General features: G+C 39.9%; 1 protein-coding gene across 4 annotated transcripts in view; it reads right to left on the bottom strand.

Annotated features, from left to right (window-relative positions):
* LOC133376948 (uncharacterized) overlaps positions 1–27,099 on the bottom strand; it is a 144,789-nt gene that overhangs the window by 56,095 nt on the left and 61,595 nt on the right. The window contains exon 1 of one of the 4 annotated variants that reach the window (XM_061609984.1): positions 6,099–6,183. The exons of the other annotated variants lie outside the window; for them this stretch is intronic. The gene's annotated coding sequence lies outside the window, so the exon portion shown is untranslated. Of the gene's footprint in view, positions 1–6,098; positions 6,184–27,099 lie in introns of those variants that run through there. 4 annotated transcript variants of the gene reach the window in all.

The raw sequence follows: 27,099 nt of genomic DNA, 5'->3' as shown, positions 1-27,099 counted from the left end.
CATGCCATTTTTGCTGCAATTTACATGATCGTTCCATTTTCACAGCAGCTGGGGATAATTCAGAGCATATTCCCATTTGTTTTCTTACTATAAGACTGGTGCCAGTTTGTCACCAAGTGACATTTCTGCATTAAATTTACAAAACAAAATCTAGGAAAAGCAAATTTTACATTCTTATTTATTTATCAGATTTATATCCCACCCTTCTGCCCAGTAGAAGCCATGGGCAGCAAATTCTTAGAATGAGAAATGAATATGGAACAGCGCTGTTTCACTGATGGCCCCATCCACTCAAAACATGCTCTCAGCAGTATGATTCACCATCTGTACAATAACGTTCATCCTAGGCATTCACTAGGTTTTAGTGACCTGATCCAGCATCCGTGAGTCACCACCAGTAAAAGAGCACAATGCTTGTGTAGTCAAGCAAATAAGTGGCTGTAGTATGAACTGTGGGAATAATGAGGTTTCCTGTGTTCTCTGTGCTAAATAAAAAATGGATGCTCAAGGTATGGTCTTTAGGGCTAACCTGGCACACGTTCCAGCCTGATATGTAACAGGGATGGCAGCTACTTTGGATTAACCATCACCAACATGAACCTAAAGGGAGACCTCAGGGCTTGATATCTGACTCTGAGCCTGTGAACTCCCCTCCCTCCCATTTCTGGACAGAAGTTTCAAATATACTTTTGTAAGCCCCATATCAGCAAAAGGTGTTAATAGAAAATAATCTGGAGGATATTTGTGCAGTGAGCTATTCAGACTCGACAGACAGACAGACTCTGTTTTCTAGAGACTTGATGGATAGCTTAGTGTCGCTTCCACATATTGGAAGTATAGTTTGCTTTAGTTTAAAAAGAAGAAACAAGGTAAGAAGTAGGTGTGACGCTGTGGGAGACAAACTACTTTAAATAGAAACTAAACACTTCAGTGTTAACATATTCTTCTAGGACTTCTACAGCAATTCTTCAGCATCTGCTATTTTTAGATCTTGCAGAGCATAATTAAGACAAACATTTGCTTTGCTTTAGCCTAGAACTCATCTGTCAGATGATGCAAGTTAAAGACAGAAGAGGTTTTTTTTAGACACAGGTTAAAAACAAAAAAGAAAACAAATATCCTTTTACTTGACCCATATTAAATTATACAAAAAATACTGAAAAAAAGCAGAAAATGGAAGAAAAATATTTGAAATGTGCAAGTATTTCTGAAGCCATTCTCACAGATTTTACAACTCAATTAATCGTTCTAAAGTTCCACATAGGATTAAATAAGTGCAGATGTGCTTTTGGAAATGTTTTGTACATACACAAAGTTGTAGTGCTCCAAAACTGTTAACCACATTTTTCTGCATTTTGTTTTAGTGTTTGCCATTAAAGTTGATTAAATTAGCTGCTATATACACCCCAGAAATTAACAACAAAAGCAATACTAGCTCTCCTCTTGAAGCTAATCTTTTTGGGAAGATCTTGCTAAGTTTACCTAATTGCAGTAACAGATTTTAAAAAACCAACACAAAACCTTATACTTAAAAGATCTGTATTCCTTTAACAGATATGCCCACTTCCATCTTACTGACAATGGCCCAGTTCACATATGGTATATTAAACCACGGCTTATTGTTATGGGCAAACCCTACTGAGCAACTTAACTACGGTTTGTTTACTACTGACAAACCATGATCTGAAGCCATGGTTATGAACCTTTTTTTCTTTCTTTTTTTTTTTCAATAATTTTTATTCAGATTTTCATAAAACATACAAGACAAAATCATAAAACATTCAAAGACAAAAAACAAAATCAAAAATAGTTAAACAAAAAGAAAAAAAGAAAAGAAGAAAAAAAAAAAAACAAAAATAAAAAATAAAGAGTAAAATATTGACTTCCCATTTGTCAAAGATCAAATCAGTTATAAGTCTATAATATATAGCAATCCTGTCTCTTAAGTCATATTATAAAATCACTTTCCTCCAGTAGTTATCTTACTTAATCATCAAATCTCATAAACATTACTTTATTCTTTCCACAAAAAGTCAAAGAGAGGTTTCAATTCTTTAAGAAATATATCTATCAATTTTTTTTTTCCAGATAAGCATATCGATTAATCCATCTCATTACTAATTATGATAATCTTATTGTCATAACCATAGTCAAAATAAACATTTCAATTAATCCATCACATCAGAATCTGTTAGGTTCAGTAATTTCAGTAGCCATTGTTCTATTATCTCTATTAGTTCCATTTTCCATCTTCCATCTTCAGTAGTCTTGTTAAGTCCAGTAATTTCAATATCCAATCTTCCATTATCAGTATTCCATAATAATCTTGCTGTCAAAGCCATAGTCATATAATAAGAGTCTGATGGGAATTACCTCTATCCCAAATATTTTCTTGCCATCCATTCTGAATAAGTTGCTGAAATACTGCTGTAAAATCATATCTCTGTTCTTTTTTTCAAAATACACTGGGTCATCTCTTAAAAGTTTTTCCATTGTCACATGGCTGCAGTTAATTCCATAGATTTTCTCTATATTGGGCTCCATCACATCATTCCAGTCCAGAAGATAATCCATGCCATTGATAACTTTATCTCTAGAATCTTCATTAATTTCTTCAGAGATAACATTGAGTTCCAAACAATAGATTTTATTTCTAAAGTCCATAGACTCCAAATCTTGTTCCTGTTCCACGTTTGTTCCAATCTCCGGGATCTCCTCTCTCACAGGGACCCCTATTCCAGTCTCCAGGGTCTCCTCTCTCACAGGGACCCCTATTCCAATCTCCGGGGTCTCCTCTCTCACAGGGACCCCTTCCAGGGTCACCTCTCTCACAGGGACCCTTATATCTTTAATCTCCTGCTTCATTTTACTCAATTCAATTTTCGTTATCTCAATCTCATTCATTATTCTCTGAAACATAGTTATTTCCAGATTCTCAGCCACTTTCTTAATTGCCATTTTAAAAGAAAAATATAAGAAAACCACTTCTTATTTCAGCAACAATTGGGTTAATACTCCAAACTTGGTGACATCACAGTATAAACAGAGCAGACAGCCTTATCTCTCCAATAGTTAAGTAAACAAAATGCAGTTCCCAGGATCGAAGCAATTAATGGCAATCGTCAAGAAACAGATTCGTCAAAATAAAATAGACCAAAAAGAGAGTAGTCTCAAAACAGTATAATATTTTTCAAAATAAAAATCTGGAATAGAAATCCCTCTTCTGTGTGTATCTTTAGAATGCAAATCCAGGACAGCTTTTTGCAACAAAAACAGAGATAAGCTATTAATTAGTGCGTAGCAGAGAGAAGTTACGGCTCCCCAGTGAGATGTCAAAAACCGATCAATCTGGCAAATCTCTTTTAAACAGCAACAATTTAAGTCAAGTAAAAGAAAAATATAGAAAGAAGGGTGCTTGCCTGTTAGTGCGTTCTCTCTTAGAAGATAAGATGAACGTTCGCTTTAACAGATAGAGCTTGCTGTTGAAAATCCGTCCCACCTTCGTCGGCTGGACCTCGTCCCATAAATTAATGAGATCTGGTCGTCCCAACAAAAATAGGCTTTGAGGTTAATCTCTTCGTTTCTCCCTACCCGGGAGAAGTTTAATCAGTCAAAAAAAAAAAGAAAAAACTGACTGATATATCTGAATAAGCTTCTTTTGAGGCAGGAGCCCGTCTCAAAAGCAGGCACAGGCTAAGTCACCCTTCCCGGAAGTCGAACCTTTTTTTCTTTCAACTATGGCTTGGCATTATGTATGAACCCAGCATTCTTCCTAAACCATGAGCTTTTTTGGCCATCAAACATTCACAACACTATAAAGGCAAGAAAACAAGCAAACTGAAGAAACAAGACATGGTTTATTTGATCATATGTAGAACAACTCATGGTTAACTTATAGTTTGTTAAACCATGGCTTAGTTTACATGCAAACCAGGCCAGTGTTGTAATACCCAATTGTCCCAAAATATCTGTAATAAAACTTGATTACAGACTGTTGCCAACTATTTCTGGACTCTATTTTAAATATTAAGCAGCCACAGTATGTAACCTATTATGTCACGGCAGCAGTGGGAAAACCTTATTGTTTCTGACTGAGAATTTCTTTGATCAAACCAAACTATAACCCTCTTTTCAGGTGTCCTGGAATACATGTTGGAGTTGGAGTTGATTATCCTTTTCTAACTTGGGGAAATTTCCTTAAATGTGACAAACAGCACATCTTAGATCCCTGCATCTGCTTTTCAGTGAGTTTTGAGACTGCAGATTGTTTATTATTTATAAAAATATTTCTATACTGCTATTTCATTAAAAACGTCAAAGCGGTTTACAACATGTTTAAAACAAAAACAATCATAGAATAAAAAACATTAAGAATACAATAAAACAAAGGGTAATAAGACATGACATCTCTGCAATCTACTGTGTCCATGGGACTTAATGTCTTACATTCAATTTACATACTGTCCCAGAGGTGTGTCACTGAGCATTTACCAGTTGGAAAAGTTTATGATGTTTGTAAGTAACAATTCACTTTCTGCAAATAACTACTAAGCTGATTTTTTTTTTTAAAGAAAAAGAAAAGGAAGGGTTTGCTTTCTTCCCCCCTTTTCTGCAGGGCAACACACACTAGAAGAGATGCCATCTACGCTTGCAGGATATCAATTATTCAATAATGGCATTTAGATAAAAGATGGGTAATGAGATTCTTAGACTATCTGAAGACAAACTATGGAGAATAGAAGCTCAAAAGAGTCCTTGAGAAAATTAGCTGTAGTCTGAATGAAAACACATATGGCATGAGGTTTGCTGGCCTGTTATCTTTCAGTGATGCCCTATGACTGTATCAAAGGCACATGATTGTTCTTTTTCATCTAACCTAAACACTGAGGACAAGTTAAAATGGGTATTGGAAACCTGTGGAATTTCAAATGCTGTTGGACTAGAACTCTGGGCTGTAAACTGCCCAGAGAGCTTTGGCTATGGGGCGGTATATAAATGTAATAAATAAATAAACTCCCATCATTATTTATTTATTTTTTTATTTATATCTCATCCTTCCTCCCAGCAGGAGCCCAGGGCAGCAAACAAAAGCGCTAAAAACACATCAAAACGTCATAAAAACAGACCTTAAAATACATTAAAACAAAACAACTTTAAAAACATCTTTAAAAAAAGGTTAAAAACATATTGTTTAAAATAAAATATTAAAAGCAATTCCAACACAGACTCAGACTGGGTCTCAACTTAAAAGGCTTGTTGAAAGAGGAAAGTCGTCAGAAGGCGCCGAAAAGATAACTGAGATGGCGCCTGCCTAATATTTAAGTGGAGGGAATCATCCCTGACCATTGACCATACTGGCTAGGGCTGATAGAATCGGGGGTCCAACATCATCTGGAAAGCCACAGGTTCCCCATCCCTGGGTTATAATAACCATCTTTTATCCTTCAAGCCATTCTGTGAAGTTGGTTTAACAGAAACATGAGAGACAAAACAAAGTGAAGGGCATTCAAAAGCTCACAAAAAAAGGGGGGGGAACCCAAAATGCCACACAAGATCAGGGAGATAAAAAACATTTTTTTTTTCAAAATGGTTTTTATTGTATAAATCTGTATTGGAACTTGCCCAACGCGTTTCAGCCCAACCAGGGCTTTCATCAGGGGCTATAAACATAACAGAAAATTACAATGAAATGGACAGACCTTTATCACTTACATATTTAAAATTAAGGAATACTATGAGTATAACAACATATATTTTGTGACTAACAGTTCTAATGATATTTTCTTTAAAAGTAAACTTTTTGGATTTCTTTTACACAAATGTAAATACAGAATCTTTACTTTAAGTTGCAAAAATAAACTTGGATAAAAAAGCATTGTTGTACTTTATGTTGTAAAAAATAAAAAAGGCATTGTTATACCTAATAATTAAAAAATTTTCTTATAGCAACAAAGCATGATGATTACATCATATATAAAAATATATACCAAGGATTGAATTGTTTTGTAATAGTTTCCAAGAGCAGAAAACAAAACAAGTATAAGGTTATTTCAACTTATGAGAAACAATATAACTGAGCAGACATTATTTGTACTCACATGTTTGTAAATCTAAAGAAATTTCTTTGTGTAAAAACAAAGTAACTACAGCTTTTCTCAAAAGCACCATAGGCTAAATAATTTTATAATGGTTTACAGAAGGAAATTATATGACTTATATAGGTTTTTTTATTTAAAAATTTTTTTTAACACATGGTAATTAATTTGACCTTTAGGTGTAGGATTAGTTACACCTGGAGTACACCTTATGTAAAAGTCAAATAAAACTAGTTACATAAATCATTAAATTTAAATTTACAAATACTGTTATAAGAGAGGAACCAATGAGAAATATTTGTTTAATCCATTTGGTATTATAGTTTTAAGTCTTAAAATCCATTCTATTTCTTTTTTGTTAAGAAGAAACAAAGGAGATGCTCCTTGTATCTTTTGTAAAACCCAAAATTTAAATCCTGTTCTGATGTATTGAGTGCATTGAAGACAATGTGAAACCAAAGGTGCCCCTATTCTTTTATTCTTAATGTTGCTCAAATGTTCTCCAATTCGTGTTTTCACTTTCCTTGTTGTTTGTCCCACATATAATTTCAAACATCCACATTGAATTACATAGATTACTTGATCAGTCTTACAATTTGAAAAATGATATAATGTGTATTTTCTTTGATCTCTGTGATTGATGAAATGTAAAGTTTTAGAAGTATATTTACACATTGTGCAATGGCCACACGGATGATGACCCACTGGTGGATTGATATTTGGAAAGATATAAGAAGAAGAGGACACATGTTCTTTAAAATCACTCTTAATCAAAATATCTTTCAAATTCCTGGTTCTTTTGTGTGAAAAAAGAGGTAAGTTATGACAGCCTGGAATATGTTGCACTATGTGCCAATTTTTCTTTATACTATTTTGTATCTTATTTGTGATATGGTTGTATGTTAGATTACAATGCATTCTGAAATTTGATGCGTTTGTAGTCTTTTGCAACAGATCTGACCTATTTCTTTGTTTTGCTTTTTGTAAGTTTTTTTCAACTACTGCAGATGGATACCCTCTATTGATAAATTGTTGTTTTAAAATATTTGATTGTGAAAGGAAATCTTTTTCCAAAGAGCAGTTTCTTTTAATTCTCAGGAATTGTCCATGAGGCAAATTGTGCCTGAGAGCTGAAGGATGAAAGCTATCAAAACTGAGATAAGTGTTTTTATCTGTAGACTTCCTATAGATAGTGGTGTGAAGATGATTATCTTTTTTGCTGACCAATAGATCTAAAAAATTAATTTCTGTTTTAGCCCATTGGTAATCTAGTTGGATATTAGTGTCATTATTATTTATCCATACTATAAATTCCTTGAATGATTCTATTGAGCCTTTCCAGATGCAGAAAATGTCATCTATAAATCTCCACCAGCAAGATAAATGTTGTACAAATCTATTTGAAGATTCAAAAACATCTTTTTCGAAAGATTCCATGAACAAATTGGCAATCTCTGGGGCCATTGGGCAGCCCATGGCCACCCTCTTTATTTGCCAGTAATATGTCTGACCAAACCTAAAATAGTTCTTACACATGGCTATATCTGCCAACTCACACAAAAAGTGTGTGGGGGGTGAGTAATGTCACGTCTTTCTAGAGTGGATCGAATGATGTCCAGAGTTTCTTGCTGTGGTATACTTGTATATAATGATTGCACATCCAAGGTGACCAATAGGTCAGAGGACTGTATCTGGATAGATTTCGTCTTATTAATAAAATCAGTGGAATCTCTTATGTATGATGGTATCAAGGGTACAAATGGTTTTAAAAAGTGGTCTACAAATTGTGAAAGAGGTTCCAAAATGGAACCACATCCTGAAACGATCGGGCGCCCTGGAGGGGGGATTACCTTTTTATGTATTTTAGGTAAAATATAAAAAACAGGAATTCTAGGATTTTCTTTACACAAAAAATGTCGTTCTTCTTGAGTAATATAACCCAAACACATTCCTTCTTCCAAAGTGTTCTCAATATCTCTTGTAATTGAAACGGTAGGGTTACTATCACATACTCTATATGCAGTAATATCCGTTAATTGTCGTTGTACCTCTTTTTTATACATATCTACATCCTGTATAACAATTGCACCCCCTTTGTCTGCTGATTTTATGACGATTGAAGTGTCCTCAGACATGATTTTTAACGCACGTTGTTCTTCATTACTAAGATTACGATAACGTTGGTGGGATGTTATTTCATGTTGTTCCAGAACTCGAGTAACTAATTTCTCGAAGGTTTGCACTAAAGGATCTACAGGTCCTGGTGGCATAAACTTTGATGGTGGTTTAAACATGCTCTTTGAATCTGTGTAATGGGAGGTGGTATTCCCAAAATATTGTCGGAGTCTAATATTTCTAAAAAAACGAAACAAATCCAACCTGGTTTGTACTGGATCATAGCGTGGGGTAGGAACAAACGTGAGTCCTTTATTTAATACACATGTCTCTATAGCCGTGAGTGTTCTTTGAGAAAGATTGACTATCAGCGTTTCTTCCTGAACCTGTATGGGGGCGATGACATGTTGTCCCTGCGTCTCTTCAGGTTCCCTCTGTGATATTGAGTTCTCTGTTGTTTGCCTCGATCTGTTAAAAAAGAGGAAGATGACGACTCAAAGGTAGAGACTTCTGTTTCACTGCTGTCTGCAGTGGTTGATTCCCAGTCTGTATGTGATCCCAGGGATGTTTCGCATGTTGAAAAAGTGACCTTTTTGGTTTTCTTATATAACCATGGGTAAACTCTGTTTGCCTTGTAATCGTTTTCATCACGGGTGAATTTCTTATATTTAAATTTTTTAAAATTATTATAATATTCTTTGAGTTCTAAATCTAAAGTGGCCAATTTGTCCTCTATATTACCAGTACTGTCTCTTTTGTATTTTTCTCTTTTTACACTTAATGTCTCTTTAAGTTGTGTATTCAACTCTGTTGAAGTGTCCATCAGTGGAATCATTAAATCTTGAGAACAAGATGACATCTAATACATAATATGACCAGAAAGAATTGAACTGATTTGTGTTTCAATATTCCTTATCCCAAAATTTTCTTACATTACTAACTCATATGCATAAAAATGGATAAATATCAGTGTTCTGGGATCAGAAGGCAATTCAGTCACACAAAGTAAGGCACACTTATTCAGACAACTATTCATAGACATACTGTGAAAGATTGTTTGGGAAGAGTGGAATTTCCTGTGGAATTCCCTCCCTTTGAATATTAGGCAGGCGCCATCTCTGCTATTTTTTCGGTGCCTTTTGAAGACTTTCCTCTTTCAACAACCCTTTTAGATTGAGACCTATCCCAGTCTGCATCTGTGTTAGAATTGCTTAATATGATTTTTAATAATGTTTTTAACCCTTTTTTAAAGTTTTATTAAAAATATTTTTAATGCTGTTTTGTTTTAATATATTTTAAGATCTGTTAAGTGTTTTTGGCGCGTTGTTTGCCACCCTGGGCTCCTGCTGGGAGGAAGGGCGGGATACAAATTAAATGTTGTTATGTGCCTCCAAGTCGACTACGACTTATGGCGACCCTATGAATCAGTGACCTCCAAGAGCATCTGTCATGAACCACCCTGTTCAGATCTTGTAAGTTCAGGTCTGTGGCTTCCTTTATGGAATCAATCCATCTCTTGTTTGGCCTTCCCCTTTTTCTACTCCCTGCTGTTTTTCCAAGCATTATTATCTTTTCTAATGAATCATGTCTTCTCATTATGGGTCCAAAGTATGATAACCTCAGTTTCATCATTTTAGCTTCTAGTGACAGTTCTGGTTTAATTTGTTCTAACACCCAATTATTTGTCTTTTTTGCAGTCCATGGTATCCGCAAAGCTCTTCTCCAACACCACACTTCAAATGAGTTTATTTTTCTCTTATCACCTTTTTTCACTGTCCAACTTTCACATCCATACACAGAGATCGGAAATACCATGGTCTGAATGATCCTGACTTTAGTGTTCAGTGATACATCTTTACATTTGAGGACCTTTTCTAGTTCTCTCACAGCTGCCCTCCCCAGTCCTAGCCTTCTTCTGATTTCTTGACTATTGTCTCCATTTTGGTTAATGATTGTGCCAAGGTATTGATAATCCTTGACAAGTTCAATGTCCTCATTGTCAACTGTAAAGTTGCATAAATCTTGTTGTCATTACTTTAGTCTTTTTGACGTTCAGCTGTAGTCCTGTTTTTGTGCTGTCCTCTAACTTTCATCAGCATTCATTTCAAATCATCACTGTTTTCTGCTAGTAGTATGATATCGTCTGCATATCTTAAATTATTGATATTTCTCCCTCCAATTTTCACACCTCCTTCATCTTGGTCCAATCCTGCTTTCCATGTGATATGTTCTGCATACAGATTAAATAAATAGGGTGATAAAATATACCCCTGTCGCACACCCTTTCTGATGGGGAACCAAACACTTTCTCCATATTCTGTCCTTACAGTAGCCTCTTGTGCAGAGTATAGGTTGAGCATCAGGACAATCAGATGCTGTGGCACCCCCATTTCTTTTAAAGCATTCCATAGTTTTTCATGATCTACACAAAGGCTTTGCTGTAATCTATAAAGCACAGGGTGATTTTCTTCTGAAATTCCTTGGTCCGTTCCATTATCCAACATATGTTTGCGATATGATCTCTGGTGCCTCTTCCCTTTCTAAATCCAGCTTGGACGTCTGGCATTTCTCGCTCCATATATGGTAAGAGCCTTTGTTGTAGAATCTTGAGCATTACTTTACTTGCATGGGATATTAGGCAATAGTTGGATAATTACTGCATTCCCTGGGATCCCCTTTCTTTGGAATTGGGATGTATATGGAACGCTTCCAGTCTGTGGGCCATTGTTTAGTTTTCCATATTTCTTGACAGATTTTTGTCAAAATTTGGACTGATTCAGTCTCAGTAGCTTGTAGCAACTCTACTGGTATGCCATCTATTCCTGATGATTTGTTTCTTCCAAGTATTTTAAGAGCAGCTTTCACCTCGCATTCTAAAATTTCTGGTTCTTCATCATATAAATAAATAAATAAAAAATAAATGAGGGTGGGATAAGACAAGAAATATATTATGGGTAACCAACACATTCCCTTGCAGTTTTTGCATTAGATGAATCACAGTATATATACTACATACATAATGAAGAAAAAGAGGTGGGGATTAGGGCAAGTGTGAGAGAGAAGACAGAGCTTCTAAACCATGTTAGTGATGAGTATGAAATCAAAAGTAACAGCTACTGTATAGACTAATTAACCTGGAATGAAAAGGTTTGATCTTATATATGTTTACAATCTGTAACACACTCCAAATAGTTCACACGTGATAGGATATATTTAGAGTCCACTACAGTATTCCATAAGTTCTAAAATGGCACATATCTGGATCTTGCCACCTAAATTATAAATAGTATAGCCATCTTCTATTAGTCTGTAATAAATATCTACAATTTATTAATAATTTGTATAATCTGTAATTTATTAGCCATATCTACATATACTAGTCTGCACTTAAACCTTGTATGTCTTTGCACATTTTTAAGAGTAGAACATAATGAGCTCTTTAATTAGCATGACAGCACAGTTAAACCCTGGACAGCCATCTGTTGGGAATGCTTTGATTTGGATTCCTGCATTGCGCAGGAGGTTGGACTTGATGGCCTTATAGGCCCTTCCAACTCTACTACTCTATGATTCTATGAACCCCAGATACTATGGGATAGACGGGTGAAGCAGTACTACAATGATACCTAAACTGAGGGATAACACTATGGAAAATTAAGGGCTGAAGTGGGTGTAGGGAGCCAGTGAAAGAACTGAGGGTTTCAGTGGTAAGTGGAAAGTCTGGTGTCTGGATGACAGGTCCAAGAAACAGTGGAAGCACAGGCCTGCTGCACAAGTTACTCAGAGATCAGGCCTACTCAGCTCAGTTACCAGAAATAGTAGTCCTGTTCTCTGATGCTAGGCAGGGATGTGTATGTGGTATGTGTGAGTTTACATCTCATCCACTGCTTGTTAAAAAAAATTCTACAGACACCCATTATAGTAGTAGTTATATTATAGTAGACCATTTTAATTAAATTTGTAAAAGTGATCTCAGATTCAGTACTGAAAAAAAATATTTATGTACTGTAGAACCTGGTAAAAAAAAAAGCAAATACAGGGTGATGGTGGTTCTAACAACATGATCACTCTGCACTTACCAGCATTCAATTTCATTTATGTAATAGCTCAATATTGCAAATAGTGAAACATTTGGATAACTCAACTTTTAAATTGGGGGAGGCCAGAGGCCCCCCTACTCTGTTTATATGGTTATGGTGAACAATGTTGCTAAAATGATGGGGGTGTTGATAGATGATAGGGCTTATGTATTTAATTAATGCACTCCTACCTTTTCTTCCATAATCCAACCATTAAGACCTATTTAAAAATATCATAAAAGGAAAATCCAGCTATGAAATGCAGGGAAACCACGCATATTATCCATGGTGAAAAATATTTCCAAGGGGCAAGCTGTGTTCTACTTAGCCACATGTAGTTAAACCAGACATTCCCCCACCGCCACTCATCCTTCTTACAGCTCAAATAAAATTAGTTTGTCTCAAATTGGGAACAACTGTTTGACTTTTAGAATATTTATATGGATGCCCCATTCCAGCTGCACACAAGATGCTCTTCTCTGATTAATCACCAAGGTGTATTTTCTAGCTGAAAAAAGCTCTCTGAAGTTAGCACTCTGTTATGGGGTGGGGAGAAGCCAGTGATCTTCTCCTTGTCTTACTAGTAAGACATTTTCCAACGGACTAGCCACAGAGGCATTTCCAAGGGCACAATCAATCTCCTGGGTTACATTTGTAGTTCTGTGACACGAATTAAGATTTCCTATTTGGTTTCTTCTCATTATTTCCCAGCTTCTAGGAATTAAGATATCAAGAGCTCACCTCCTGAGGTCCTCCAATTGCCATGTAGGGTAGACAGATGCAGGGGCATTCTGCTTTTCTCAGGGAAACCTCATACTCTCAATAGCTACCTAGCAAGTAAAGAGTCTGATAATAGGTGGGATCTTACTTGGCAGCCTAAAAGAAAGCTGCTGCTGCTGCTGCTGCTAAGTGGGGCCCAAGAACTGAGGACAAGCTCTGTCCTTTGTATAGAACAAAGAGTTTAAGCTTTGAATTACGACTGAACATGTTTTTCTTCTAGTTCTCCAGGCACATTAGAAAGCATCAGGGCAGGAAAACGCCCATGGAGGATGAAAACGAAAGCCACTTTGTCCTTTATAGTTCTAATATGAATTGGAAGAGACTTCCAAACAGAATTACTCAAATCCCCTAACAGTTATAAAAATAAAAGCTATTGTCAAAGGCAAAGCAATTCCTACAGTTTTCTAGTACAGACAAGGCTTTTAGCCTAGTTTTGTGCAGTGACACTGAGTGATGGAAATGTAGGCATGGCAGACATTTGTTGTTGATGTTACCTGCCTTCAAGTCAATTACGACTTATGGCGACCCTATGAATCAGTGACCTCCAATAGCATTTGTTATAAACCACCCTGTTCAGATCTTGTAACTTCAGGTCTGTGATTTCCTTTATTGAATCAATCTATCTCTTGTTTGGTCTTCCTCTTCTTCTACTCCCTTCTGTTTTTCCCAGTGTTATTGTCTTTTTTAGTGAATCATGTCTTCTCATTGTGTCCAAAGTATGATAGCCTCAGTTTCATTATTTTTGCTTCTAGTGATAGTTCTGGTTTAATTTGTTCTGACACCCAATTCTTTGTCTTTTTCGCAGTCCATGGTATCCGCAAAGCTCTCCTCCAACACCACATTTCAAATGAGTTGATTTTTCTCTTATCTGTTTTTTTCACTGTCCAACTTTCACATCCATACACAGAGATCGGGAATACCATGACCTGAATGATCCTGACTTTAGTATTCAGTGATACATCTTTGCATTTGAGGACCTTTTCTAGTTCTCTCATAGCTGCCCTCCCCAGTCCTAGCCTTCTTCTGATTTCTTGACTATTGTTTCCATTTTGGTTAATGACTGCACCAAGGTATTGATAATCCTTGACAAGTTCAATGTCCTCATTGTCAACTTTAAAGTTACATAAATCTTCTGTTGTCATTACTTTAGTCTTCTTGATGTTCAACTGTAGTCCTGTTTTTGTGCTTTCCTCTGACTTTCATCAGCATTTGTTTCAAATAATTTCTAGCTTCTGCTAGCAGTATGGTATCATCTGCATACCTTAAATCTTAAATTATTGATATTTCTCCCTCCAGTTTTCACATCTCCATCTTGGTCCAATCCTGCTTTCCATATGATATGTTCTGCATATTGCTTTAACAAATAGGGTGATAAAAGACACCTCTGTCTCACACCATTTCCGGTGGGGAACCAATCCGTTTCTCCATACTCTGTGCTTACAGTAGCCTCTCGTCCAGAGTATAGCTTGCGCATTTCTTTTAAAGCATTCCATAGTTTTTCATGATCTACATACACAATCAAAGCCTTTGCTGCAATATATAAAGCACAGGGTGATTTCCTTCTGAAATTCCTTGGTCTGTTCCATTTTCCAACATGTGTTTGCAATATGATCTCTGGTACCTCTTCCCTTTCTAAATACAGCTTGGGCATCTGGCATTTCTCACTTCATACAGGCATACCCCGCTTAACATTCCTTCACTTAACGTCACCTCGCTATAACGTACATGCTCCATACATCCCCATACCCCCACTTAATGTTTGCGCACTTTGCAATAACGTACACTTTATTGGCATGACGCCGCTGCCATCTAGTGGTGATCGCGTGCAGTACAAGTGAAGACAATTGCTTCACTTAAAAGTTTATTTTCACGTAAAGTATACTCTCCGGTCCCATTGCGAACGTTAAAGTGGGGTATGCCTGTATATGGTAAGAGCCTTTGTTGTAGAATCTTGAGCATTACTTTCCTTGCATGGAATAGTAAAGCAATAGTTTGATAATTACAGCATTCACTGGGATCCCCTTTCTTTGGAATTGGGATGTGTATGGAATGCTTCCAGTCTGTGGGCCATTGTTTTAGTTTCCATATTTGTTGACAAATGTTAGTCAAAATTTGGACAGATTCAGTCTCAGTACCTTGTAGTAATTCTATTGGTTTGCCATCTGTTCCTGGTGATTTGTTTCTTCCAAATATTTTAAGAGCAGCTTTCACCTCAAATTCTAAAATTTCTGGTGGTTCATCATATGGTTCTTCCATAAATGAATCTGTCATTCTGTTATCTCTTTTATAGAATTCAGTGTACTGCTTCCATCTTCCTTTTATTTCATATCACCCAGTCAGTGTGTTCCCCTGTTGATTGTTCAATATCCCTACTCTTGGTTTAAATTTCCCTTTCATTTCTCTAATCATTTGGAATAAGGCTCTTGTTCTACCCTTTTTGTTGTCCTCTTCTATTTCTATACGATATTGTAATAACTCTTTTTGACCCTACATACTAGTGGCTGTATTATTGCATTTAGGGTTCTGACCAAGTTTTTATCTCCTTTTGCTTTCCTTCTCTCTATAACCATTTTAAGAGTTTCGTCAGTCATCCGTAGCCGGCAGACGTATAGTGTTCAACAAATGCCATTCTCAAATGGCTTTTGAGTCAAGACACACACATACTCAAGAGAAGCTCAAATGTGTTGTGAACATGCTTTAGCTCCTTTTAGAAAATGTGTGTACATCTGCTGGATACCAGTGAATCCAAAGCTGTGAAGTGCTACAGACACTCTCTGGCTGCTTCCTTGCTTCCATCTGCTCCTCCCCCTCCTATTGTTGGGAGAACAAAGTGCCCAGCAGCCCATTCCCTAAGAAGAGAGGAAGTTGTAGCTGTAGGGTGCATTCTTTCTCAGGAAGTAACGGTTTCAGTTGATGCAGCCTGATGATGTAGACAAGGTGCTTGCGATGATGCAGCCAGCAACATGTTCTCTTGACCCTTGCCCTTCGTGGTTTATTAAAGCTTGCCAAGCGGGGTTGACCGAGTGGATCCAGGGTGCGGTCAACACATCATTGTGGGAGGGAGTGGTTCCAGATGCCCTAGAAGAGGCGGTGATCCGACCGCTCCTGAGAAAGCCCACCTGGACCCATTGGTCTGCGACAATTACCGACTGGTTGCAAATACACCCTTTTTAGGGAAGCTGATTGAGAGTGTTGTGGCGCAGCAACTGCAAGTACTCTTGGATAAAACAGATTATCTTGACCCATTCCACTCTTAGTTCAGGGCTGGTTATGGGACTGAATCGGCCTTGGTCGCCCTGATGGATGACCTTTATCAAGAGAATGACAAGGGGAGGGCAACCCTGTTACTCTTACTTGATCTTTCAGAGGCTTTCGATACCATTGACCATGGTATCCTTCTGGGCTGATTTGGTGAGATGGGTATCGGAGACCCTGTTTTACAGTGGTTCTGATCCTATCTCCCGGGTTGTTTTCAGAGAATAGAATTGGGTGAATGTCTTTCGGCACCCTGGCAGTTGTGCTGTGGGATGCCACAGGGTACCATCTTGTCCCCCATGCTGTTTAACATCTATATGAAGCCCTTGGGAGCAGTCATCAGGAGATTTCGGGTGGTGTCAGCAGTACGCTAATGATACCCAGCTCTATTTCTCTGTAACATCTGAATCTGAAGAGGCCGTGCAAGCCCTGGACTCAGACCACTGCCTGGACTCGGTAGTGGGCTGGATGAGGGCCAATAAACTGAGTCTGAATCCTAGCAAGATGGAGGCACTGTGGGTTGGTGCTTCCCGAGTTTGGATAATTGTCAGTTGCCTGCTTTGGATGGGGTCGTACTCCCTCTGAAAGAGCAGGTCCGTAGTCTGGGGGTGCTCCTAGATCCATCTTCATCGATAGAGGCCCAAGTGATCAGCGGCTAGGAGTGCCTTTTACCAGCTTCAGCTGGTAAGTCAGCTGTGGCTGTTCCTGGACCAGGATAGCCTGACCACTGTTGTCCATGCACTGGTAACCTCCAGGCTGGATTACTGTAATGCGCTCTACGTGGGGCTGCCCTTTAGGTTGGTCTGGAAGCAGCAACTGGTGCAAAATGCGGTGGCAAGAGTGCTCCCTGGGGCAGGGTATCGCCAACATGTCACCCCAGTGCTGAAAGAATTGCACTGGCTGCCCATTTGCTACCAGGCCAAGTTCAAGGTTCTAGTTTTGATGTACAAAGCCCTATACAACTTGGGATCAGGATACCTGAAAGACCATCTTATGTCTTATATACCCAGTCGATCTCTGCGCTCTGCAGGTGAGGGCCTCCTGCAGATACCATCTTATCAGGAGATCTGTTCTGTACCACGTAGGAAACAGACCTTTAATGTGGCAGCACCTACCCTGTGGAACTCCCTATTCTTAAATATTAGACAGGTGCCATCTCTGTTGTCTTTTCAGCACCTATTGGAAGACCTTCCTCTTTCAACAAACCTTTTAAGTTGAGACCTTATCCCAGTCTGCTTCCATGTTAGAATTGTTTTTTAATGTTTTTAAACCTTTTTTTAAAAAAACAATATGGGTTTTAACCTTCTTTTAAAGATATCTTCAAAGCTTTTAAAAAATGTTTTAAAAATTATTTTGTTTTGATGTATTTTAAGTCTGTTTTTATGATGTTTTAAAGTGTTTTTAGTGCTTTTGTTTGCTGCCCTGGGCTCCTGCTGGGAGGAAGGGCGGGATATAAATCAAATCATTATCATCATACTGATGGCGGAACAGCTGCAGGAATGGGCAGTCTAGGGAGCTGCTTCATCAAATCCACTCTCTTCCCCTTTTCTTTCCCCTTCGGCTGCATCTGCAAAAGGAAGTTCTCTATAGCTAGAACCTCCTCCCATCCTAGGGAACCAATTGCAGGGTACTTCATCCTTCAACACAGGGAGGGAAAAGCAACAAGGCAGCAAGCCACTGTCTGTAGCAGCAGACCACTACTGGATTAGATGAGATGCTACAGACTCACATTCATTATTTTTTTATGTCACTTATATCATTGATATATCCTGTCTTTCCTCCAAGGAGCTGAAGCAATATATGTGGTTCTCTATTTTAGCCTCATAACAAACCTGTGAGGTAGGTTAGGCTAAAACAGAGTAACTGTCCTCAAGGTTATCCAGTGTGTCCAGTTGCTTAATGGCTGTGAGAGATTTGAACTCCAGACAAACAGTTCTACAGTATGACATTCTAACAACTATACCACACCAGTTCTCACACATTTGCAGCACGCTGAGCCTTTTTGGGATATATGCTAGTCTTGACCCATAGTCTAATGAAAAATGCAACACTTGTGAATGTTGTTAATCCAGACTTAAAAGCAGCTTTTTAGAAAATCAAGTGTACATACAAGCCATTGGGGTTTTTACATTCAAACTGGTAATTATTAGGTGCTCTGCAGAGTACAGTCACAAACTGCCATTTGTGAAAGTGACCCACCTCTTTATTATATAGCTATCCACCCAAAGCCAAAAATAGAACTTTTAGTCAGGGACCTGGCATTTAATAGAATAGAACATAATGTCCTATTCCTCCATCCACACAACCTTACTAATGGAGTGGGGGGGGAAGAGGGGGGTCTCATTCCTTATTAGGTTTGCCAGGTCAGAGAGAGAGAGAGAGAGAGAGAGAGAGAGAGAGAGAGAGAGAGAGAGAGAGAGAGAGAGGGTCTCATTCCTTATTAGGTTTGCCAAGTCGGGGGGGGGGAGGTCTCATTCCTTATTAGGTTTGCCAAGTCACAATACAGAGATCATTGCATAACTTTTAAATTCCCTGTTGCAGTCAAAGATGAGACAGCTATAGCTTCTCTTGCCTGTTCCTTCCCTAATGCAATCATCTGCCCCCCTACCTGCCACCTGCTCTGCAGTATATCTGAACTCATTCATTTAAAAGTAAAAAGTGCTTGTATCCAAGTAACTAAGGTTACAGTTTATGTTTCAGTTTGAAGCACAACTATTTCCTTTCAAGCAACCACAAACACAAGGCTAGGACTCGCACAGTAAAAATTGGAAAGTTTAAAGTTAAAATACATAGAACAAAGTTCACAAAACAGACAATGGGTAAGATCAAAAGAACTGCTTGGGCTCTCACAAAGGCTTAGCTATGCCAGTAGACCTTTTTACTCCTCTCTCATTAAAAACCCAACGCTATATTGCAACAGTTCTCCAAGTCTCTCAGTTCAAAAAGTAGTCTGGCATGCAGTGTTGCTGCTGGGGCTCAGAGGTGGCCAGGCAGTAGGGCTGCCAGGCAGACTGTTAGCAGTTTACCCATATTGAACAACAGGCGGGTCAAACTAAGGAACCAGGCCAGAGGCAGTGATTCCACCTAGCTGTAACAATGGGGCTGCAGAACATCAGGATTCATGCCTGTAAATCCCTCTGCTGCAAGCTGCCACAGTGAAACAGTGTAGTGTAGGGATGGGATGGGGACCTTGTGGCGCTCCAATTGTTGTTGGACTGCATCTCCCATCTACCCTGACCAATGCCCATGCTGGCTGGGGCTGACAAGAGTTGTAGTCCAGCAACATCTGGAGGGCCACAGATTCCCCATGATGTAAGACCAAGTTCCCCAATACAATTCCCCCAGTGTCTTACAATGAGGAAGGGGAGAAAATACAAGAAATATGGGGTCTGTTGGATTCACAAAACTACTTTAATTATTCCTCGCATCCTGGCCATTGATTTTAATATTGGTACACTTGTATCACAAAAAGAAACCCCCCTCCTTGGAGGGGTTAATAAAACACACTATTTATAACACCATCAAAATCCCTCTCACTGATCAAACACCCCTTGTCCAATTTCCACTCCACTCCGACACATTTAACTGTTGCTAACAGACTCAACTAAGTGAAAATAGTTTTGACTATGGGTAATATAATCTTCAATACATATAAGACTGGTCCATGCAGGCTTCGTGGCGGCAACATCAGCTAGTCTTTTTCTCTCTTCAGCTCTGCTTAACATCCAGTCTCATGACTTGTTCTGGAGAACTCAAAAGCTGGTGCAGTATTTTGTGACATTTGGTTGTTCTAATAAAGTTATTGACCTACTGTAGATTTTGAAATATTTCTTATGGATCAATACAGGGGCCTTCACCTTTTGCAAGCCAAGTAATAACCTTTCTAGATCACTAGATTTTATGTTTAATATATATGTAATATATGCAATATCCATCCAATATGCTTCAATTTTAGGGAAGTCACAACAAAAATGCATGAAGTCAGCTTTCTTATGAAAGTAGACCTACTGCTCAAAAGTTGCCATGTATAACCCCTTGAATGGAAACTTAACAGTATCTATAATACTAAACATACAAACATTTAAAACAGAGGTAGCTGAATTATTCAGCTTGGTTTCCTTGTGTGTTTTATGTACATCTATTTCCTGTTAATAACCACAAACTGATAAGAATAGGCCTCACGTTCTGACAGCAAATAGCATAAGAATAAAAACCAAAAGCTAATAGGAAGAGGTGGAAGGGCAAGTCCACATGAGATCATTTATTATGTTTGTTCATTGACTATATTCACTTTGAAGAGCTATTTAATCTTATCCTTTAACAAGAGTTTAGCACCCAAACCTGCTATCCACAATCAGTGGTTATTATTCATATTCCTAAAATGAAACAGGAAGAATGAGAGGGTCCAAGTACGTGTAAGTGGTAAGCTCCAAGGCTGGAGCTCCCAACATCTTTATCCCAGGGAAATTTTGATCAGGGTTGTAGAGCAAGGAAAGGAATTCAACTCTGTTCCCATGTGTAATGATATAAATTGCCCTCCAAAGCAGATATTAGCTGCAGAGGGGAACATAGGTACCTGAATCAGATGCTGTATAGAAAGCATATCTATCTCATTTCAGAAAATCATCCACATCTGTTTATCTACAGCAACTTGTAGAACAATACCACTTCCAGACTTTTGCTTTTTTGCGGATGAGATTCAATCTCATACTGGCAAATTCAGGTTGCACAAGTGGATTTGGCACTCTTGCACAATAACATGCTTCCAAAAAAAACCCTGGACTTTTTGTGATAAGAAAAGTGATACGAAAATGCACTGGGAAGTGTGACATGACAATTCCTTGAAATGATGTCATATAACCATGCTGTCATGAACTTGCAATTTTGTTAACCTGTTTTTCTTGTAACATGGCTGAGACACAGGGAATTGTGGGAGTTACATCTTGGGAGGAGATGGGCCTCTGTGAGAGGAAAATTTTAAGTTTCATTTCCAGCTGCAAGTAATTGAGAGGCCTGAATAGCAACACCTGTTTATCTCTGCTATCTGCTGGGAGCCTGGTACTCAAGGCCATGCGGGCCTGAGAAGGTTGAGATCAGAAAGGGGAGGGGGGCTTCAGGAATATGATTGCATCAGAAGCCCCCTGATTGGCTGATCCATCCTGAACTGTTGTGGGGTTTTTTTCCTTAAGTATAGGGGGAGAGACCCATAGCCTTTGTTCCCCTGGTTGTTCCTCTGGATGCCATGTGGGGTTCCACTGCTTCTTACTATCCTGATGTTATCTCTTGGGGAGAGATGAGATTTACCAACAACTACCTCTTCAGTAAGTAGAATAGGCTACCTAAATCCCAGGTTGGATGTGGGTTTTGAGGAATTGTTTTGCTGCTGTTAATTTTGCACTTATATTTTATTAATAAAGCTACTTCTTATTATCCTTGTGTGTTCACTGAGAGAGACCAATTTGGTTCTGAATCCAGCACCTTGACCACTGACCACAAACTACCGAACAAGTGTGTGTTTTGGCTTTACCAAAGGCTTCTGGACAAGGAGTGCTTGTTTGGCTCTTGTCTTTAGGAATCCTTGGTTTACCTATATCTGGGCTCTGGGTTTCCCCTAACTCGGAGTGGAACCAGTTGAAGGGGTGGTGGCAGCCTATCTTCTACTTTGCAGGGTTGGTGTTGGTTTGCACAGCCTTGGCAAGGGGGGTATTGGGTTCCAGATCAATTGCCCAAGGTGGGGAATTGGGTCTGAAGCATGTACCTGGCACCTGCAGGGTGACACAAGGGCATGCCGCACGCAACAAACAAATCAGAATGAATGCAATCTGGAAGTGACTCAACACTTGCTAGCTAAAGCACCTTATGGCACAACCCTTCTTTGCATCTAGCATGAAGTAAAAACAGAGGTATATTTTATGTTCACCATCTAAAGAGGGACACACAAGAAACAAAGTATGTTATATATGAAAATTAAGGGGACAAGCTTACATGTTATTTACATATTTATCAAAATTTAGATACTACTTGATTGTTAAAAAAACCCTCTATGCGGTTTACAAAAAACATTGAAATTGTCAAGTAAACAAGTAATTAAAATATTTTAAAAACAAAACTGACTAAAAAGATTAAAACACATCAATGTGTCTGGATAGATTGCCTAAACAAAAAAGTTTTAAGCGGGTGTCGAAAGGGATACAGCAAATGCACCTGTCTGATGTTAATAGGCAGGGAGTTCCAAAGAGTAAGTGCTGCCACATTAAAAGAACTGCTTCTTACAAGGGCAGAACAAGTATTATGCAGCACTGTCACCGGACCAGTTGTGCAGATTGAAGTGTTTGAGTGGGCACATATGGGGTAAGGCAGTCCCACAAATAAACTGGCCTCAAGCTGGTAAGGGCTTTATATACCAGTAGTAACACCTTGAACTTGGCCCAGGAACAAATTGGCAATGAGTGCAGATCTCTGAGCAGAGGTGCTGCATGCTGACAATGTCTCACTCCTGTCAGCAATCTGGCTGCAGCATTCTGCACTAATTGCAGTTCCTGGGTCAAGCCCAGGAAAGCCCCACACAGAGTGCATTGCAGTAATTCAGTCTTGAAGTCACCAATGCCTGAACTACTGTGGCCAAGCTCTCCCAGTGAAGGAATGGTTATAGTGTCACAAGGTGCAGCTGATAAGACACCTCTAGCCACTGAGACTTCCTGGGCCTTCAGTGACAGAGTGGGGTCTGGAAGCAGTCCCAGTACCTGTTCCTTCAGGGGGACTGCATCCCTGTCCAGGGCAGGCAGTCGATCAATTTCTCAGACATGGGAACCTCTCACCCACAGTACCTCCATCTTGCCAGGATTCAAGTTCAGCTTATTTACCTCCATCTTGCCAGGATTCAAGTTCAGCTTATTTACCTTCATCCATCCCACCCCTGTCCAGGGCCTGCACAGCCTCTCCTAATTTAAGTTAAGGTCTCTAAGTTATACAGAAGTGGAGTGGAATGCCATCAGTATACTTATGATACCTTGCCCCCAAACTCCTAATGACAGCTCCCAGCAGCTTCCTATAAATATTCAATAGCTTGGAGATAAGATGGCACCCTGTGGCACCCCACAGAAGGTACAGGAGGATACCATGGTCAATGGTATTGAAAGCCACAGAGAGATCGAGATGCAGGAGCAAGGTTGCACTCCCCCATCCTGCTTTGAGGTCAACCCAGGCTGATTCAATCCCATGGGCCAGGCCTGAACCCAGATTCAAATGAATCCAAATAATCTGAGTCATCCAAAAATGCTTGCAGCTGTCTCATCGCTACTCTCTCCACCACCTTCCCCAAGGTGGGGTATTTGCAACTGATCAATAGCTATTCCAATCTAAGGGGTCCAGAGCCGTTTTTTAAAGGAGTGGCCTCACCGCTGCCTCTTTCAAGACTGCAGGGACCACCCCCTCAAGCAATGAAGTGTTAATGATTATGTGGTTTTAAAATTAAAATGTAAATTTATATTTTTATTGTTGTACACCACCCAGTGAGCTTTGCTATGGGCGGTATAAAAATTGAATTAAATAAATAAACTACACTCTGGACCCAACCAGTCAAATCCCCTCTCTGCTAGTTTCAATAGGCCAGAAGGGACAGAGATCAAGAGGGCATGTGGTTGGACATGTAGCCACCAGCACCTTGTCCACATCAGCTGGCTACATGCTGAACCTGATCCCTCAACACATCACTGACTCCAGCACTGAGTACTTCATCTGAACCTGCAACAAGGTAAAGATCATTCTGAAGTCTAGCAGCTTTATCCTCCAAGTGTGTAGCCAGTTGATCACAGCGGGTCCTTGAATGCTCAAGAAGCCCCTTCCCAACAGTGGGAGTCAGTAACCTTCAGACCATTTGAAATAACTCTGCTGGCTAACTACTGGAGGATGGGAAAGCAGAGAGGGAGGCAGGCATACCAAATGCGCCACAGAGAAGGAGAGGGGAACCCTTGAAGTGCCAAGCCAGCAATCAGCCAAAATGAAAATAATTGTTTATTGCAGCCCTGCAATAAACAATTATTATTTTCATTTTGGCTGGTTGCTGGCTCGGCACTTCAAGGGTTCCCCTTTCCTTGTCTGCGGTGACTATTGGAGGATGCAACGAAACCTGCAAAATAAGCCTTCTTCAGACCACACTGCCATATGGTAGGCACAACTGCATTCACTAACCAGTGTTTGGTCAGCTTCAAAGTGAGACGTGGGCCACTTGTGCTATAGCCTTCTTCCAGCTTGCTTCACAGCCAAAAGCTCCACAGAATTCCAAAGAGCCCTTGGGCTCCACAATGCCAAAAAGGATGCTCGGAAGGGATCATGTCGATCACCTGCTTCATCTTGCCATTCCACAGCAAGACTAGGGCTTTGACAGGATCACCAGCTGTCTCCACTAGAAAATCCCCCAGAGCATTCAGGAACACATCATTTTCCATCAGTCTCCAAGAATGGACCATGAGAATGAGCCCACCACCCTTAGAGGGGGGAACTACCACTACCACTCCAAACTTCACTAGGTAGTAGTCTGACCATGACAAGGGAGTACATTGCATGGCCTTTACCTTTGATCCATGCCTCATACCACTTGGGTAAAGGCTACATGCTGCCCTGGGGTACTTCTGGGTGGAAGAGCGGGATATAAATTTAATAAATAAACAAATACGACTTCAAGGGTATGCCCCGCTCAATGTGTGGGACCTATGACCATTTGAGATAGCCCCATGGTTGTCATGGAGGCCATAAACCTGGGGTTCTCCATCACCATGCCAGAAACCAATTCAGTCGGCTTGGTCAGGGATCCTGCTGGGCAACCGGGTGGTCGAAAGACCAGCAGCATCTGCAGGCTGTTTCTTGGGCCCAACACCAAGTGCAGACCTTCTAAGCCCACCACAAGATCAAGAAGTCTTCTGATGGAGATGGTGCTTCTATGGACAATAGCATCCCTCTGACCCTAGCCTAGTCTGGTGCTGTACTGAGTACCCAGTTGGGCACAGATGAGAGGTCAGGCCCACTCAGCTCACCCATCAAGTCATGGATAGTATGGTTTTATTATGGACTCACCTGGCATTCAATAACAGCAGTACCAGACCAGCGAACTGAGCTGATAAGCTACCAGTAACTTCTGGAGAAGTGAGAGGGCTGAAGTGAGAGACAGGGATCAAACATGTTGTCTCCGCCCCAGATGGTGGTCAGTGTCAGGACCCTTCCTGTCATGATCCCACCTCAGGCGCCACCTGCTAGGATCCCGCCTGTGGTCACCACCTTGTCACGGTCCCACCTTAGGGTCCTGGTCTTTAAATGGCTCTCACCGGCTCTAGCAAAGATCTCTCAAGATCCCACTGCTAGGCACCACCACCAGACACTCCCTGTAAAACAATATTGCCTTGAGACTGTGCCTTAGTCTCCTCCTGGCCTATTGCTACTTTGTGTCTGGGTGCACTTGCAGGCCACAACCCCCCTGTATCTTTGTGCCTATAAAGAATACTGCCCTGGGTTGCTCTGGATACCTGATGATGTTACACTATCTCTTCACCGCTGCCACCACTGATACTGTTTCCCAACCTTGGTATATGCCCTGCCCACCCTTCTGGTCTGTGTAAACCCAGCCAAAGATCAGGCGTTAGGTAAACCAAGAAATATTTATTTATATATACAGGGTATAACAAGATTACTTAAAGGTATTGTCAACAAGCGTGTGGTTTCATACGTTGCGTTACTCTTTATGTTCATAGCCGTCAATAACCTGCCTCACTACCCGCCTAATCCAATCTAACCCACAAACCCAACTTCAACCTCCCTCAGAACTCCCACCAACAGAACTCTCTCTACCCCCTTCTCAACTGTCATCCTCTCATTTATACCTTCAGACACTCAAACACTCAGCCAATCATAATACAACATTCTCCAGCATTCCAGTCCATGTACTCCCCCCTCTCACTCAGTCCACTTACCATATATACTCTAATAAACGCACTTACCATATTTACAGTAATATATATATATATATACAGGGACATCACAGTCAGCCACTCCATTCCAACTATATCTCCCTGCTCACCACCACTGAAATTTGGGCATCTTTGCAACTCCATGCTACCTGCCCATCCAGACACTTCCTGGCACCATCAATTGATACAATATACAGCTGGGATATTAGGGCCAGATAAACTAAAGCCTAGTAGTTTGTGTATCCCACACTGTCAGGTGGAAAATAATAGTGCCACTCCAACACTCCTCCCTCTGTCTCTCAACTCAGGGGGAACACCACCAAGCCAATCTTCCCCTCTCCCAGGCTCTCACCCTGAGTAAGAATCATAGACCTACATCTTGACTGATGGAGGGGGCATCCCTGCCCCAGCACCTCCCCAAAGTGGTGACACAAAGGGGCAATCCCCTGTGGAGTAACCCCCTTCGGGGACAACTCCACCACAACTGACCCTATCATCCACGACAGAGCCTGTTCTTACAGCAAGGCAAGCTATGGACCACACCCCAGCACCTCTTGCTGGCTGGGAAAGCACACCAGACAAGGACCAGGATGCTGCCAACTAGCCCCTCCCTGCTTAGTCCTCCTGTAGGTCTGCTCTCTCATATGTTATTATACGAATGACAACCAAATTTAACAAAGATTTGTGGCACCTTGGAGAATAATACATTTATTATGGCACAAGCTTTCATGGACTACAGTCAACTTCATCAGATGTGTGAAAATATACATTTGGAACAGTCAATGTCCCAAGCAGGCCAATTTCTACTAGTTAGCA

The sequence above is a fragment of the Rhineura floridana genome, chromosome 2 (assembly GCF_030035675.1).
Source record: "Rhineura floridana isolate rRhiFlo1 chromosome 2, rRhiFlo1.hap2, whole genome shotgun sequence".
Classification (NCBI taxonomy): Eukaryota; Metazoa; Chordata; class Lepidosauria; order Squamata; family Rhineuridae; genus Rhineura; species Rhineura floridana.
Note: the sequence above shows the minus strand (reverse complement) of the source record. Positions and strands in the feature narration are given on the sequence as shown.